The sequence below is a fragment of the Vollenhovia emeryi genome, unplaced genomic scaffold, assembly GCF_000949405.1.
Source record: "Vollenhovia emeryi isolate VEMERY1.0 unplaced genomic scaffold, V.emery_V1.0 DF939487.1, whole genome shotgun sequence".
NCBI classification, from domain to species: Eukaryota; Metazoa; Arthropoda; class Insecta; order Hymenoptera; family Formicidae; genus Vollenhovia; species Vollenhovia emeryi.
In genome coordinates, this window is record NW_011966879.1 from 12,866 (window position 1) to 25,868 (window position 13,003).

Sequence of the window (13,003 nt, forward strand, 5' to 3'; positions counted from 1 at the left end):
TATATGCATATAAAATATACACTTCTATAGAGATTTATTATTTTAAAACATTATTTGTTAATTTCTGCGATAGTTTAATGATTAAATTACAAAAAATAAAAATTCTTACATGTAATAACTTGACCATAATTGTTAACAATATTAACATTAAATTTTAGCACTTGCAAATACAGAAGAATCTGACAGTTACTAATGCAGTAAATTTTCAGGAATAATGGAGAGAATTATAAATAACATTATACAAGATGTCTCATTTTAAATGATCCACGCATAATGACAGGACAAGTTCTTTACCACTTCCTCCCTCCATTTCTTGAGAATTATTAAAAAAACTGTTAATTTATAGTAAGTAACTCAGGATTAATCAAATGATATAAAACAGTGTAAACGATATACAAAATATACATATATGTATAGCGATAATATTTAAAGACTTATTTACAATTTCTTCATGTTATATAATTTTTTAAATTAACTTTCTTTTAAAAAATAATTGTTTTGGTTTAGTCCTACAAAAAGACACAATTTTATGTATATATTTTTTATGCATATATATATATGTATAAAGGTATATTGTGTGTAATAAAAATTATGTAAAAAATATTTCACATTTTATTCCTGTTTTATAGAGAATCGTGATTTTTGTCAGACACGTTTATTGTTCACTAAAAGTGTTTATGACTGTAATAATATAAAAGAGCTTTCACGCAAAATACGACAAGTTGAAAATTATTTAGCAACTGCGATTATTCTCTGCAAGAAACATAAAAAGGTGTCATACCAGCGCATTTTCTATATTTTTAATGATCACTGTTTTATTAATATCAACTGTTATCACGATGGTAGCTACTGAATCAGAAGGCTACGTTATAAAGCTTCCGATATGTACGACGCCTCGTGCTAAGTCTCAGCGTGGTTAGAAAAAACTTGCACTTGGAAAATATCGCATACCCCGTATGGGGTGAAGGACAAGAGGTACAGTTCATTTAATATATATTTTGATAAATACTTTTTACATGTCCTTTTTCTAACTCTGATCTTTTTGAATTTATTAACGCACCTTTCAATAACATGACTAAGTGTTATTTAATCAATTAGATCAATGATATATCAAATAAACATACACTAACTTTGACAATTGTGGAAAGTGTAATATAATCTATATTTAATAATAAACTTTTATAAGTTTTTGAAAAATTTTTTATTTTAATTTAATTTGTTAAATTATTGAACCAATATTATTATTACTGAACTAGTAATATTTATCCTGGTAAAACATTTTAGTATTATAATTAGTACTATGGTAAATTAATTATTAACTTTCGGTTAACAAAACATAATAATGTTATAGTCGAGCATCGAATGTATTAACATCACCTTTTAACTTACAGTTACACAAAAATGGATAATAATGCGGTTACAGTTTAGATTTGGAAAATAAAGAAACGATTACGAGAGCATATTGTAATAAGGAAATATAAATAAACGCCGTGACAGTGTCTTATCAGCCAGAAAACTTTTATTACAGATGTGTTACTTTTCCACCTATAATCTTTTCTGATTATCAAAACTCCAATATCACGACTGTTATTTTCTCAAATAATAAAATTATGCAATAACTTGATAAAATACATAAAACACATACGTATAACACACATACGTATATGCGGTTTATTATTGGAAGACATTTCAATGTTACGTTGATTTCTGTGAGGTTAGTTATTAAATAAAAATTGTTATTTAATGCAGTTGCAGTTCATATTTGAGAAATAATGCAAAGAAATATAAATAAGTATTATAAATTGTTAAACAATTTTTAACTTTATTCTTTAATTTTTCTAATTCTTTAACTTCAATTTTTAAAACTTTAAACGTTAAGAATACTCATACTCACACTTGCTATACATATATTTGATGCTAAGTTTTTCATTGACATCAACTTTTATCACGATGGTCATCAATCATTGAACCAAAACCCAAACCAGTCAAATTGATGAAGTGAGAAAAAGGTATAAAGTTTTCAATATTTATACGCGATTTTTAAATACCTATTAATTTACTCGTTTACTAGTTACAAAAAAATTGTATTTGTATTTATATTTGAATATAAAAAAAACAAATTAATTTATCACTTTCCCATAAAAAAATTACTTTTTGTGCAGCAATTCAAATTTTATTTATATTCGTTCACTGAAATACATAAAAAAAGAAACAAATTAATTTTTCTTTTCTCTACTGTTATCTTTAGCAAGATTAAGAAAGTATTAAATCACAAGATTAATAAAGTGATATGAAAAACGTAACTTACACAAAATGTATGATGACATTTAAATTTGTTTTAATATTTTTACTAATAAATAATATTTTTATTAAGAAATGATAAAGTAGAAAAACTCATAAAACTTACATTAAGGCGTTAAAAAGATTATAGATTTTAAAACAAGTAAACGAGAGAAAAAAGGAGAGAAAGATAAAGAGATAATGGAGCAAGGAAGAACGATAATAAATATCAATAAAATAGTCCATATATTTTATATTTAGTAAAAAGATATAGTATGTATGCACGTGCAGCAAAAGATAACTATAATATTACTTGCAATATAATTTTTATAATATGCGTTCGTCGCATACATTTATCCTTGGTATTATCTATGACTGTAAAAGTATAAAAGGAAATCATTGCGTAGAATGCCACATATATAAACAAGTTGTACTGTGAAGAGCGTGATAATTCTCTCTTCTCTCTAAAGTTAATTAAAAGTTTTTCTTTCTTTAACTTTAAATTTCGTTGCTGTTTCCATCACTAGAACGTATTTTTGGAAAAATGGAAAATATTCGTTGGAACAAATTTGGCATTTTACATCTGCTCATGACGTTCTTATTAATATCTACTTTTATCACAATAGCGATTGCTGAGTCAAGCTTGATGGATCCGCTACCTTGTCCTAGCGGTAGGATAAAGGATACGGCTACTGGTGTCTGTCGCCTAATCATCGATTAAGGACAGGTACAATTTATTTACAATAAGTTCTCAAAATATTTACACCTTTATTTGATTGCTATGAACAATTAACTATAAAATTACACAATAAGAAATGCAATTATATGATAGCAATTACTACACTGACAAAACATTTTTTTTAACTAAGTAAAAAGATTCACTTAAAATTATTTTTTTACTGAAGTAAATATTTATTCTATTTAAATAAAAATATAAAATTTCAAGTAAATCTGTATATTATATGAAGTAAATAAATTTAAATCATTACGTTTTCTACATTCAACTAAAGATTTTATGAGATAGAGAATACTATTTATTTTACAAAATCATTGTTTTTGTCAAATAAAAAATCCAATTTTCATCGCTGTAAAACTTATATATTAGTAAACATTTTATTATTAAAGTAAAATTTTTAGAATTAAAGTAAAATTTTTTAAATTTAAAATTATCTACTGTTTGATATTTAATAAATACTTAAATTAAAGAAATGCATGTTTTAATTTGTTTATCTTTTTTATTTAAGTTAACAAGCTATTAGAAGCCACCTAATGAATAATTTTCTGGAGTAAAGTAATATTTTTATCAGTGTATTATTATTTAATTATGTTAATTATTAATTTTTGACTTGCAGTTATGCGGACATCTGAAAGTTCTGTTGCACTTTATATGTTCATCTAAACAACAATTATAAGTATATTCTTGTAATCAAGTCTGTCAAGAAACAATGAGAAATAAACTATTATAAATATACATATATGTACATAATATTATTATATATATTAACTCGTATTAGCCATTGTTTGAATAAAAGAGAATATGTTTATTTTTCTTGGCGATTTTTATCTTCAAGAAGATTAAACTGTCAGAAGCTGTCAAATTATTAAAAACTGTTAAAATTATATGGAAAGAATATAGACAATTTATTTTATACCTGACATTTCTTAATACTTTTCTTTTTTATATTTGTTAAAGAGCATTTTATAGGAAGTGTCAGACTATGCATTGGGGATTGAGGATTACGAATTGGACATTCGAATTCAATCGATCAAAACGAAACGGATTAAAATTAAACTTATCCGATTGGTCAAATTTTAATCTCCAATTCGCGATCCTTACTCTTTAATGTGTAGTCTGATATAGACCTCAGAATCATTATTATTAAAATGGTTGTTAATTTAATTATGCGTACTAAGTTTCAGATTGAGATATTATATATTTACGTTTAACACGTACATTAAAAAATTTGCCATTACAATATCTATTAATAATAAACAATTAATAATGTTTAAAACATATAATGTGATTCATTATATATCTTATAATTATATACACCTCATGTTTGTTATAATCTATAATCTATATATTGAGATATTATCCTGTTTTTATGCTAATTTTAATATACATATAAGTGGCTTTGTTAGTTTTTGCTAATCTATTTATTGTATTTCTATATCTAATTGTTTGAGCTATCCATAAGATGATTCAATCTAATTATAATACCATATCAAGAAGTGAAATTCATCCCATGACACGTATGATTTATAATTGCTTACAAAATTAAAAGGCATTTTCGTGTAATTATTCTATATCAGATGTATTATACAAGCATGCCTAAAAAATGTCTTTATGTGTAGACATGCGTACTGTCTGAGTATTTACAAGGTTTCTCGTATGTTGTGTTTTGTGTGAGCTATAAATGTTATTTTTCTAGGCATTAAAAATAGCCATGTACACTACATATTTGATTTGAATGTTTTTAATAATAAAAATAATACATAAAGGATTCAAATAGGACATTAAAAATTTATTATTTTTTTCCCGAGAGGCGCTAAAAAGAAAAATATATATCTACTTCGAAAGAGTAAACATACATATAATACTTTTATGTAAAGATTTGATAGCTTTTACTATACATGTGCACGTGTGTTACGTACGTTTGTGATTGGCATGTGTCATTTATGAGCGAAAAAACGATATAAAATCCCCGTGCACGGCGCAACATGTTTAGTTTCGGTGTCTTACTCTGATATTTGAGTGCTCTCGATTTGATTTCTGCTTTTGGTTTTGAGCGAAATGCTTTGCGAACTTATGAAAAATAGCTGCGGTATCTTCACTGCATACTTGATAGTTACTGTTTTAGTGATGTCGACCTTTATCACAATAGCAGATTCCGAATCAAATGTCATACAAGTTCCTTGGAAGACGTGTCCCGAAGGTCAACTATTAAATGCCATTGGGGAATGTACTCCAATCTTTCAATAATCTCTGTAGGTATAATATTTTTGCAATATATTTGTATTTGTTCATAGAGATCTATTTTAGCTGTTTATATTTCAGACTCGTTTGACTGAATTAGCCAATAAAATGTGTATCAACGATAATGGCGTATATATTTAGTTAGCAGTTACACGCACAAGTGAATTGGAATATGAATCCGGTTTCGGCTAACTTGTTTAGCCAAGAAATATATCTACGACAAAAACTCACGAAGCGAGAAGAAGTGGTTAGCCATAAATGCGCACATATTATTGCAATTTTTATTTCTAATCTTTATTTTTACAAACTTTTGTAAAGATTAAGTTTGTGGGATTATATTAATGAAATGGCATAATGAATACAATTTACTTACAAAATACACACGATAAATCTTTTCTGGAATTCTTTACAAAAAAAAATAATAATAGTAAAATAAAGTATAAATAGTTGGCATGATTCAGAAGAATTTATCTATTTTTCAAGAATAAAGCACATTGTATTTTTATTTTTGTTGAATTTATTAAACAATAGCCAGTTTAGGTCGACTAAACTGATCCATTGTTTTCAAGAATAGATTTTAATAGGAAAAGATACTAATTGTATTTTTACCAGACATAACATGTACATTTTATGAAAACAAAACTTTAATGTTTGATACGTGTAACGCATTTTTCATATGCACTCGTCCTTGGTATCGTTTCAAATAGCTACGCTTTCGAAGTATCTACTTACTGGAAAGATTAAAACTAAGTATTTTTGTTTAAAAAATAGCAAAAGTCGCAATTTTATAATCGTAATATTTCACGTTCGAGATATTTCTATTAGAAAAATTTATATTCTTTATTAACCCTTCATTTTCTAAATATTCTGACGCATCCTATTGTTTAGGCGTTTGTTTGAAATGCCTTGTTATCCGCAAGTAAAGTGGAAATATCGATTACCTGTTTTCGGCAATGGTCTCTTCGCGAGTTTGTCGCACCGTCAGGTCCGCATCGGTCCTATCTGCTCCTCGTGATACAAGGCGCGCAGATGTACGCTAGGACTATTCCGCCGCCCAATACCAAAGCGATCATAGCCAAGGTTGTCCATGTAGCCGAGCTCGGGGTGATACGGGTCGGCACTAGCCTCTTTATCGCCGGTAATTCGGCGACCTCCTCGGTCGTCAGGCCCCACCTTCTGGCCTTGGCGATCAGTGATCTGAGGCGCCGCGACGCCTTCTCGCAAGACCTCTTCGACGTCCGCTTAGATAAGCCGTCTAAACAGTTCCCGAAGTGTCCCATAATATCGCGACGTGTCTCATTCTTAAATCAATCCAAGCGCTGCGTCTGTTTACGAACATGGGCCGTGATTGTCCCAAAAAAAGATCCCAGATTCGAACGGTGGGCGCATAAAACAGAATGTACCCCGTGTCTCTTTCGCCTAATGCTATATCACGATCTGCGCCATTTTCGAGAGTCGAAGGAGATATTATATCTTCCGAAATTTGAACAGCTCTCTTGACTTTCGCCGTGCTCCGACACGAAAAGAAGCGGATTTCTTCGGATAAGTTAGCATTGCACTGTGACTGGTGATGCGAGTCTCGTTCTCATAGGTTTCGCTGATCATTATGGGAATTCTTGCGGTGTTGTTTCTGACGTAATTATTTCAGTAATGCAATTGCCCTTGGCATGCGCGTTTGTCCTTGTTGTACAAAAGGATCGATCTTCAACGCACAGCGTAGAAGGGGCTCCTTTATAAATGTGTGTTAAGCGATTTACGGAGCCCCATTTTCTAACGTTCTTCATGCGTAATTTTTATGGCGGACAATGCAGCCCAAACGATTATCTAGAATGCAAAAATTATAAGTCAGTACGATAATCTAAAACTAAAGGACGAAATATTACAACATATTTACGAATTTAACGGAGAATTTATGAAATTAATGGAAAATCATGTATAATCTAAAAATATTATCCAAATTAATGAGCGAAATTTTAAATCTCAAATAAATGTGAGTGAGATTAATAAAAGTTCCAATAAATGTTAAAACCCTCAGAGTCGTGTAAATTTTAATATGACTCTTACAGCGGAACACATGAAATAAATTATTATTTTGTAATCCCGGTATAATGAATTTCTGTATATTAAAATTCTGCGTAATGATATTCGCGCTGCTGTATGCGCAAACATTCGAGCATTCTCTCGCGTCTTTTTTTTTGCGCCATTGAGTAACATAGCCATTAATTTACACGTCGATCCAAACCAATCGGCGAGTCGATGAAACCCGGACCGCTTTTAATTCTCCCCCGCACGACCGAGCTCGGGGAAATTGTAATTGCCCGGCTCCATGAATAATGCAGCACTAATCGAAGGAGAGCCGGTGCGCCTTTCGCGAAGAAAGGAGGCGAGAGTGGAGCCGGCAAAAAGTTGGAAAGCGAATTAAGTTCCGCGTTTAAAGCCGATCACCACCAAATCGAAGGATTCCAGGTGTCCCGTCGCCGTCATACGCGGAATCGTCGCGGATTCTGTTAGATAAGCGGGCCACCCTCGCCCTCACTTTCTCGCGCCGATAACATCGAATTACGTGACGATCGGCTAACTTTAAATTATATTTATGCCCAATTTACCGGAGCGCGTGTTTACCGCTACGGCAACTGAGGATTTACGAGCAACGACGAGACGAGTTCGTCTATTTTCCGGTGTTTACGTGCGGAGTATATCGGTGTTACTCCCGTTGACATATGGAGGCTCGTTCTCGTACATCAGATAACTTTGCCTCGCTCGACGTTGACTTCAACTCCTTAAAACTCGGCGCGTACCTGAATTACGTGAAAACTGCTAAGGAACGACGAACCACGCGACTATTATTCATTGTACATATATATTTTTAGCAAAGCGTGAGAAAGGATTTTTTATTGCAATTTTTTATCGATCATTTTTTATATTAAGTACATATTGATTAATTTTTTTTTATTAACGTGCGAAACAGAAACTCGAGTGGACAAGATTTTAACTTTATTCAACTTCTGAAACTCGCAACAAGAGGTGAGTCAACTATTTTATCTTTAATTTAACATTATAAGTTTGTTTATAACAAGAGCAAATTAAAAAATCTAACGTATTTTCTTATCATTTATCTGTAATTGCAAATTGTATCAAGCTTCCTTTCGGCAGGAAACTTTAATGCCTTCGAATATTTTTATAACAATACCGTGATAAGATTTTAATGTTTCGCAACTGTAATTTTCCGCTTCGTTTCCCCGCAATATTTCTGAAAAGCAATTCCGCGTTTTTTTCCCCGAGAAATGAGTCTAACGCGTACGAAAGCCAAGAAGAATGCACGATAAACGGCACGCTTTCTGTTACCAGGTAAGACAATTTCGCCAGGTTCCGCAACGAGATGCTATTCGAGATTATTATGCCATGGAAAAGTGGACTAATTGTACAATCTGCGCTAATATAGCGCGCGACTCATTCTCGTTCGGCTCAGGTAGCAGACACTGAACTATTTACACGCCATTTGTCTAAAGCTCAGTTTATGACCTGGAAATAATATCGTCTACGTCATGTCAGAAGCTTATCGCAATTTCGCTCGACACTCGAGCTATTAATAAATTTCCACTGGTTCGTCATCACTTTCTTATATCACAAGTTTCTTATATCAATGTAAAGAATATTTCGGAACTGTGGATCAAGAGACAACGGACTAGAACTCGCAAAAAGATTCTTGTAAACAATGTTATATATTCGCGAACTAATCATCAGCCGGATTCAGCTCTTTATTGTTTAAGCTAAACTTCCTCGTATGGTTATAAATATTATAAAATCACTCATCTTTCGATAATTCCAAGTAGGAGGCTTATATCACGTTTGCTTACGTTTAATATTGTTCGTGTTTTTATCAATTTTATTAGCCAGCTACGGCATGTAGTTTGAAAACACAATGTTAACGTTGTACAAGCTACAACTCATTACATATACTAGAGTTCGTGCGATATTTAACGAGATTTAACAGTATTTAACGAACGCACTTATAGCGGTTTTAAGCTTGAAAATTATACCTACTGGAAAAAGTCGTGCAATCGTTCGATCATGATTTTCAAGAGAGACTGTGATATAGAAACTATAGTTTAAATATCAAATTGTATTATATATTAAATTCTTCAAAATTATATTATCCACTTTTTTAAGTCGCAGATTACTAGAGACTTGATATATCTTAAAAAGAATCAATTTGAAAGACGCGTTGTTCAGCTTCTTAGTTCTGTTCCTTTTATAAACTAACTTGTAGTTATTGCTATTGTAACCATGTACAGATATTGTTATTGCAAACTTATACAAAACTCCACTTATGGATCTTAACAACGTGTACTTAACAACATGAACATTCAGCCTGATTAATTATGTCAACAGGCCTTGCCATGATTATGCAGAATATGTTCAATAAAGCTGTTGAAAAGAAATGCACGCTAAAGTAACATTACTTCGAGAACTTTAATAACTATCCTTTTATCTGTTTGATACATAAATAAATTATTAAAGAAGGCATAAAGGGGACAAGAAGCGCCAAGTTTGTATAAAAAAAAACATTTTTAATTATTCTACTAATACGTGTACCAACTGTACCATATAACTTGATTTTTCTTTCAAATAAAGAGATAAATAAATTTGTTATATAATCCATTAAACAAAACTCCGTTTGCAGCAAATGACTTTAAAATGTAATGAAAAATAAATAGGTATTTCCCAACAAAATGTTATGTGCATAATTTTATTTAAAACACTGATATAACAATAACTGATATAACGATATTATTTAAAATACCACATAACAATATTTTAATAAATAAACGGCAGAGTAAAAGTTTTTTTTAATAACACTTACTTTTTTATAATTTAGTTTTTCTGAGGGATACTTCTCAAAGTGTTTTAAGAAAAAAAAACTTTTACAAACTTACTACTATAACATACCTCGCTCTGACATTTATTGTCAGCAATTGTCGCTGACAAGTATCTATTTCTTACAGATACAGTCATGTATCCACATGTCAACCAGCACGTAATCTTTATGCGTACACCATATCTATTCGCAAATTTCTCGTACACGATTATCGTAAAATAAATGTATTTAAATCACGCATTGACTCAATTATTAGATAGAAGATGATTAATCAGCGCAGCGTGGATGAATTCAAGAAACGAAGAACGAGAACAAAAACAAAAAGAACAAACGTTTCCCTTTCAATTTAATAAACCATAAAAACGCGCCCGTCTCAGCTGTAACGTTTCGGCTTTTCGCACGAAGGATAAATAAAGATCTTCGATTGTCCTCCGATCTCTGTGAATACTACCAAGAGGTATTGCACGCCGTTTGGTTGCCACGTGACACGAGCTTTCGCGCGCGGACGCCGTACGTCGCATCCCCGACGGACGTCGCGGCGCTTACTGCCGGGACGTCGAATATCCGCGACCCTTTATGCGGCAGAACCACCCCCGACCACCCCCGGACACCCTGCCCGCCGGTATTCCTCGATCCAGGGGCGACGCGGCGCGAGGCTATCGAGAGACTATATGTAGGACGGATCTTAACGCAGCTATGTTTGCAGAACTCGATATCCTGTGTTGGCAAAGCCGAAATTAAGACCGATATTAATCCTTTGACCGTCTCCTCGCTACTCTTTACGGTCACCGACTTACGAACTTATACGGTATATGTGAGATATTGAAGTCAACGCTACTCGCCTAATACAACTGTCTCGTTTCGTTCCTTTAAATGTTGTTGCATCTAATCTTATTTAACTTTCGATATTGTTGTATCCAATGTTTAGAGATAATGTTTATCTGGAAAATTGTGTGTATAGGAATATTCGACTCTATGTGAAATATAGATTTTATCTCGAAGAACAATTAACAATAAAAATGTTTGTATTCAAGGACAATGTGTTTTACTACGAATATTTAATAATACAAAAAACGCTAAAATTTTAAATACGCATGCACATTAAATATTGAGATTTCGCGTACATTAAATCTTATATTTGTTTATATTTATTATTGATATTTATGTACTATTATTTTAATGTTCTTAGGACCCGCGGCCCTTGTCATAACAAAGCGCGCCATAATGAAATGGACACGTAAAACTAATTGCGTTGTGAATTATTATCTTGTATAAACCGAAATAATTACGTACATATTTGTACTCCGTCGGGCTACGCTCACTCATTTAATGCAATTTTAACGAGATTCTATCAGTTCGCATCGGCCTGTCGCGTACGCAATATCGTTAATGATAGTCGGCGGAATTGTATGGAATTACACATCATCACCGCGATCATTTTGTTTCTCCAATCAATTCCACTGCCCCCGAATATAATCTTGCGCTCCCCATGCAGCTATGCAAGACTCGTATTAATCAAACAAAATTGTATCGCGCTATACGATTGTAACGAGCGCGTATCGCTCGTTAGTAATTAGCCGCTCGTACCTAATTATTTGCTAGCAGCGCTCCCTCGGCGAATTTGCGCTGCAGAATAACGCTTACTACCTTGTTATATTTTCTCCAGAAATATCATCTAATTCGTCAGCCCAGTGCCACTCAAAACAATGGAATGTACGGGAGATAAGATAAAATACGTGATGAATATAGTGTTATTTTATTTCAATTTAATGTTTCCTAATTTAAATTTTATACGTTTTTTTTTCATTATTGCAGACAAATTTTGACGAATAATAATCTCGATTCATGTGCTACAATTAGAAGTTTCTGTACTAATCGTGAATATTCTGTATGAATCATAATATGCGAATAAAAACACCGTAGAAAGTAATACAAGAGATACTCAAAGGCACATTTTCTGGACAACATCAAGACTTTTACCGTCGTTCTGAGTACTGATGAGCTGCAGGCAAAGTTCTGGCCGAGATCTGCGTATCCGTGCGCAGTTGTTAATGAGAGGAAATGGAATTACCTGACGTTACTTGTTGCCACGAACCAAAGCCAAAAGCACCTGTTCTGTTACGCAAGAGAGAACAAAGCTTCCCGCGCGCTCGTAACATTGTCGTAATCACTGAAGAACGATGTCATATATCTCGCCCCCCCAAGAAACGCGCTGGCGTGCGCAGTCAAATGGAAACAGTAACGAGAACATGTGACAGAATATGTCGTTTCACTAACGAGAAATGGTGGGAAATGGTTTTGAAATTTAGTGGCAGAATATGATCAATTAAACGAAAATCTAATTAGCCTAATACAGTTATATGCAAGATTGTTTTATAAAAGACAGTTTTTATAGACATTTTTTTATCTATTTAATTACCTTTAAAAGGACTTATGTTATTATTGCTAATAATTACTTATTATTAATATATTATTTATATCATTTATATATAATATAATATTATTTATACATTATTTATGTTATTATTATTTATCCTCCTTTTATCTTCAGGAGGATTAAAGAGAAAAGAGCTTTAAAGTTGTTTACTACTTTGATAAAGAATGTGGGTCGTTTACAAAATATGTCATAATACTTTAAACTTTTTTTTCCAAAAAGTTGTCTTACCCCCATGAAATTAATAATAATAAAAATAACGCATAAAAAGTTAACAAATGTACATTTTATTGAACGATATTTTATATTTAATTGAAAAGTTCTACACTACAGAGGAAATAAAGTTGTAATATTTACACTTGTAATATAATTTCTACAACTTGCACATTGTACAAGTGCAAATACAATGTGCAAATTGTAAAAATTATATTGC

General features: G+C 31.8%; 5 long non-coding RNA genes across 5 annotated transcripts in view; 3 read left to right on the forward strand and 2 right to left on the reverse strand.

The window, feature by feature from the left end:
- Window positions 1–6,273, reverse strand: part of LOC105557437 — a 16,773-nt gene extending 10,500 nt beyond the window's left edge. Inside the window, exon 1 of the long non-coding RNA XR_001008601.1 lies at window positions 6,199–6,273. This is a non-coding gene — a long non-coding RNA (uncharacterized LOC105557437). The remainder of the gene's footprint in view (window positions 1–6,198) is intronic.
- Window positions 683–2,036, forward strand: LOC105557436. Its single transcript, XR_001008600.1, has 3 exons — window positions 683–975; window positions 1,392–1,714; window positions 1,923–2,036. It is a non-coding gene; the product is annotated as an uncharacterized LOC105557436 (long non-coding RNA).
- LOC105557435 lies at window positions 2,533–3,761 on the forward strand. The gene is made up of 2 exons (XR_001008599.1): window positions 2,533–3,007; window positions 3,633–3,761. It is a non-coding gene; the product is annotated as an uncharacterized LOC105557435 (long non-coding RNA).
- On the forward strand, window positions 4,856–5,762 carry LOC105557434. The gene is made up of 2 exons (XR_001008598.1): window positions 4,856–5,268; window positions 5,339–5,762. It is a non-coding gene; the product is annotated as an uncharacterized LOC105557434 (long non-coding RNA).
- Window positions 6,274–6,764: 491 nt separating the features above from the next.
- Window positions 6,765–10,680, reverse strand: LOC105557438. The gene is made up of 3 exons (XR_001008602.1): window positions 10,208–10,680; window positions 7,864–8,055; window positions 6,765–7,081 (listed from the first exon to the last, which is right to left on the reverse strand). It is a non-coding gene; the product is annotated as an uncharacterized LOC105557438 (long non-coding RNA).
- Between the last annotated feature and the right edge of the window lie 2,323 nt (window positions 10,681–13,003).